Source organism: Micromys minutus (assembly GCF_963924665.1).
Source record: "Micromys minutus genome assembly, chromosome: 8".
In the NCBI taxonomy this organism is placed as follows: Eukaryota; Metazoa; Chordata; class Mammalia; order Rodentia; family Muridae; genus Micromys; species Micromys minutus.
The window spans coordinates 21,647,902-21,652,910 of record NC_137977.1 but is presented as its reverse complement, the minus strand read 5'-3'; the positions used below and the strand labels follow the sequence as shown (position 1 = coordinate 21,652,910).

At 48.9% G+C, this 5,009-nt stretch overlaps 1 pseudogene across 1 annotated transcript; it reads left to right on the top strand.

Moving 5' to 3' along the window:
- Window positions 1–2,902: 2,902 nt before the first annotated feature.
- LOC308423764 (large ribosomal subunit protein eL39-like) lies at window positions 2,903–3,038 on the top strand (annotated as a pseudogene). Its single transcript has one exon. The product of its transcript is annotated as a large ribosomal subunit protein eL39-like (transcript).
- Window positions 3,039–5,009: the final 1,971 nt, after the last annotated feature.

The following is a 5,009-nucleotide window of genomic DNA, read 5'->3' as shown; positions in this document are numbered from 1 at the left end:
AGGTCAAGGCTAGATCAAGTTCCATTCTCCACCCACAATTCTCCAGAGGAGCAGGAACATTGTTCAAAAAAAAAAAAAAAAGGAAAATGTACAGACTGACCCTCTGATCCCAGATAGTTAGAATGCGTGTTGTAATCAGCCCATGCTTACTAGCCAATAGAGTCAAAGGTCAATATGCTTAGCCAATAAGTTTAAAGTGTAACCTTGCTGATGTAACCTGTACCCCTAAAAAGTATAAAAACTGCTTGTTATAGCCATTCGGGGTTGCCTTCCAGTCACTCGCCACGAGGGGCTGATTGAGGGTCGACCCTGATGCACCGGAAAATAAATAAACCTCTTGTGTTTGCGTCTAACTCTGTTCTCGTGTCTTTCTTGGGAGGGTCTCCCAGTAGTTCAGACTCACTTTGAGTCTTACAGGAGTGGTCTCAGGAGTGCTGTGCTCCACTTGTACATTGTGGGTCATCTTGAGCATGCCTCCTCCTCTGCCTCCTACTGCCTCACGTGTGACACAGCAGCCACATCTGCAATGCCTCTAGCGGCCAGAAGAGGGCGTCAGAATCCTCTGATAGTAGAGTTTCAGATGGTTGTGAGCCACCACGTGGGTGCTGGGTCATCTTTCCAGCCCCAAGGTATCTGAAGAAAACTTCCAGGCCTTAAATTTTTAGTAGCTGAAGGCAATGTAGTCTTTAACGAGCAGTTAACCTCCGAGCTGTTGAAGAAAGAGTACAGGGAAGAGCCCAAAGCCTCTTACTCTGTAAATGTGGAACAGAGGCAAAATCTGCTGTAGACCTTAAAGGGAAAAGCACAGACTACACGTTGTTAGGTCTCAATTGTTAGGAAAAAAGGCTAGCTGAGCTGCTATTATCATATCAAAGCCAATGCTGGTCTACAGGCTCTCCCGTTGCAAATTTCTGTTACAGAGTTAGGTTCCTCACAGCCCTTCCCACCCCTTCCCCTACCCTAAATCTCTCCTGCTCCTGAGCTTCCCTTCCCTTAGCTTCCGATTCCTATATAACTTGGTCGTTTCTCTCTTGCTCCTCTTGGTTTCTTGGCTCCAGGTCCCCTCGCCTGGCCTCTTCCATCTTCTTTCTCCCTCTCTCCCCCACTCCCCTCCCTGGGCCAGGTTCATCCGGGATCTTTCCAGTTGCCTCTGGCTGCGCTCTCCTCCCTCCCTCCCTCCCTCCCTCCCTCCCTCCCTCTCTCCCTTCCTCCCCCCCCCATCTACAATAATATTTGATAGGTTATTTCTCTGCTATCAGTGAAATTAGCCAGTTCAAGCCAGATTAGAGTATATTAAAACCAGGTTTATTGGGCGAGTTTACTGGTCCCAAGGCCAGGGAAGTCCTCGTGGGGAAAGGGGATAGGAGAGGGAGAGAAAGAGGTGCGAGTGCGCAGAGAGAGGAGGAGAGAAAGACAACACAGAAAGTCTGGGTTATGTAGGGAGGAGCCTCTAGTGGACGGGAAGAAAGTTCGTCACTGAAGGGCAGGGTGGGAGAAGAGGGTTGAGGGCAGGGTGTGCCTGGTAGGGACTGAGAGGTGCTGGCGGCCACGTCTGCTTTGGTATGTAAAATATGCATCTTGGTAGGCCAGCTTTTCTACCTCTGCTGGGAGGAGCCGGAGCTCTGCCAGAATGTCCTCAGGGAAGGTAGAATGTTGTCTAGGGTAGGGGTCCCAGACCGTGTTCTTCTAGGGCGAAAATCAGCGAGGCTGGGATTCTGTAAAGCCCGCTCCTCAGTTACCCGGCAATAGATAGGTTTGCTCCGCCCCAGTTATCTGGTACTGTAAACGGAGCTGCTTGTCCCCACTCTCTCTTACACTCTCTTGGCCCCTTGGTCTCCCCTCCCCCCGCCCCTCCTCTCCCCATTCCCTTCTCCCCCTCTCTCTCCACATGCTCATGGCCGGCCTCTACCCCCCCCCCCCCTCTCTCTCCCTCCCTCCCTCCCTCTATGGTCCCTCAGGGGAAGAGATTCCCAACATGGGTTCCCCGGCCTCGCCCGCACCTCCGTGGGCAATATCCCCCCACCCCCACTCTCTTCATCTTTTTCCTAACAAGCGAGATCAGGGACGAATGCTGTGATTCTCAACTCCTGTGTACCCAGACACACAGGCGGGGAAACTCGAGGCGTTGATAGTGGTTGTTCCCATACTTCTGTGTGTCCAGACAATTCTGGGGACCTCAAGGAGTTTGGAACAGAGGTCCGAGGGACCGTCCTGGGACGAGGTAGAAAGCGGCTTGGCTCTGAGTGCCCGAAGGATGGGCTGGAAGAGGGCCTTGTCCCCGAGATCTAGGCGAGGCTTTTTACTGTACTTCCCACCCTCTCCCCTGCCGAGATCATGGATTAAGAACGTGGTTGCTTGTACAAACTGTTTTATTCATGGAAGATGAGGACGATATGCCTTATTCAGGGCGGGGGTGTGTGTGTTAAATACCTTTTGTAGGAGGGGGTGACCAGGAGGGTAAAACACTAGGGGCCTATCCAGATACCTCATTGGCACGGAGAACTCTAGGCTTTTTTTATGCGGTGTGACCAGTTGTTATGGGATGTTGTAGTCGCGTGTTCTAGGACAGGTAGTCTGGCCAAGGGCTGATTCTAACACGTACTGCTCTCAATTATGAGATTTACAGGGAGTGAGGGGTGGGGGGAGACCGGGGGGAGGAGGGGGGAGTTGAATTTACCAGTTCTGCTTCAATTTTACCAGTTCTTCTGTCTGGTGGCATAATTCCACTTGCCCTACACACCTCAGCTCCTTATCCTGGGGTTCGAAACCAAACATGGTGGATGTTGGACACTTGACAGAACGTCCACTAACTATTTTATTTCTTCTTTTGAAAAACCCTCTGTTTGCTCTTCTCCCCCCCTCCCCCCACCATGGCGCGCTACACCTGATTAGGCTTCCTGCCATGTCATCTCACAAGACTTTCAGAATCAAGCGATTTCTGGCCAAGAAACCGTCCTCAGTGGATTCGGATGAAAACTGGTAAGAAAATCAGGTACAACTCTAAGAGAAGACACCGGCGGAGAAAGAAGCTGGTCTGAGAGGATTCACACAAAGGCAAGACGGAGAGCTTATGCTGAATGGTGGTCATCTATCAGTACTACCAGACGGATTTCAACATGTTTAACCTGGAGACTTGCTCCTGTCTAATTTAGAGTGTGTGTTCAGTAAGAAAATCATGAACCTTTCCAAAAAAAAGAAAAAAGGAAAAAAAAAATACGGAAAAAAACCTCTGTTCAATTTCACCACAGATTTTCTGGTTGGGTTGTTAGGTTTTTTTTTTTTTTTTTTTTGGTATTTAGTTACTTCAGTTCTTTGTGTATTCTAAATACTAACCCTCTCTTCAGTATATAGACAAAAGGATTTTCTCCAGTCCAGTAAGTAGACTGCTTCTTTACTCAGTCGACAGCAGCTTTTGTTATTATATATAAGCTTTTTAGTTTCATGAGGTCCTATTTGTCAACTGCTGGTCCACAGGCAGGCGGGCGTCCTGGATTTACTTTACATAGTGTTCTACACTGAGCTACAGCCCAGATGACTGTGTAGAGTCTTTAATAAGCCTAATACTAGTTAAAAAGTAAACACATTTTAATAATTCTGAGAGTGAAAGAAAAATGAATTTAAAAAATGAACGAGGTAGCACAGTGTGCTTCTTGTTACTGTAGTGTGGTTGTCTTGAAGTTGGAAGCACAAGGAAGGACTGCAGGGGAGAGAACTCTCAGGAGGAGGATGCTGGAAACAGCTTTAAGGAAGGGAGACAGGGGTGAGCAGATCTCTATGAGTTCAAGGCCAGCCAAGGCTACAGATGGTGACCTTGTCTAAGAAAACAAAGGTGGGGGGTTGGGAGGTAGGGTTAGTGTGCCATGTGGGGATTGGATGACAGAAATATAGACTATTCCAAGCATATTAGGTGCCAGTATACATAAATTCAAAGCCTAGTTCTTTTCACACTAACTGAACAAGGGCACTCTCAAAATTTCCGGAATTGGTTGGTCTTGGAGCTGTGGTGTGGGACAGAGGACTTTAGCTGAGAGTGGTGTCAGTTTCCAAGCTTCCAGGCCCGGCTCCCGATGGGGTGCACTCCCCAACAGCCAGTCCTTTTCCATCTACAATGGTCCGAGTTCCTTCTTCTAACATGGAATGCTAGCTAGCCTAACGCCCAGTCTCAAACCCTTTATGCCAGTGGACGTAGGAGCAGGTGTCTGTCAGTGATGGTTAACAGCATAGAGTGCGCATGTCATCATCACTTCTCCTTCTTCACAGACAAGGACAATGAACCAGCTGTGAGGACTCTGAGTGCAAGGACAGCCTCTGGCACACGTGGCTCTGTTCACATGGTCTTTAATGGTCTTAAACAGGTAACATCTTCCTCTCTGGAAACTGTCTGTGTGGTTTTTACAATTTAAGTCAATAGGAAGGCTACTGAGTACCAATCAAAGTGGAGGTTGCATAGAGCCACCCTGGCCTCTAACTATACCCATCCAGAATGGGGGGGGGGCACATGTCATCAGGAGCCAGGGCTTGAGGTCACACTGGCTTGCTCACAGTGTGACCTCAACCTCAGTGTCCTCAGGACTTGCTGAGGTGACCCTGTGCTCACAGATGCACTTTCTTTGATCCGCTCTCCATTGGCTGTGATCAACAGAGGAAGTGGGGGTGCTTCATGCTCCAACCTACATCCTCAGCTTCCTTTCACAAATCACACTGGAGCCTCAGAGGACCAGCCTCACCCACAGGGCAGTCAGCTACAGTGGCAGAGTCTCTTTACTCAGCCTAGCCTGCCTTCCACAACTGACCCCCACACTCCATACCTTCAGGGAGCCATCGGCATGAGCTGCTGACCCCACAAACAGCCCCATCCTTTGATCATGCTCCGAAGTTTCTTTCACTTTTTATAATTTTGTGACTCTGAAATTTGGTCTGTCAGTCAGTCCAAAGATAATATTCCATGTCTGCATTGCTTAAAAGCCTGGGCATTTGAAGCTAATGTGGGTATAGTAAGCTCTGGAGGC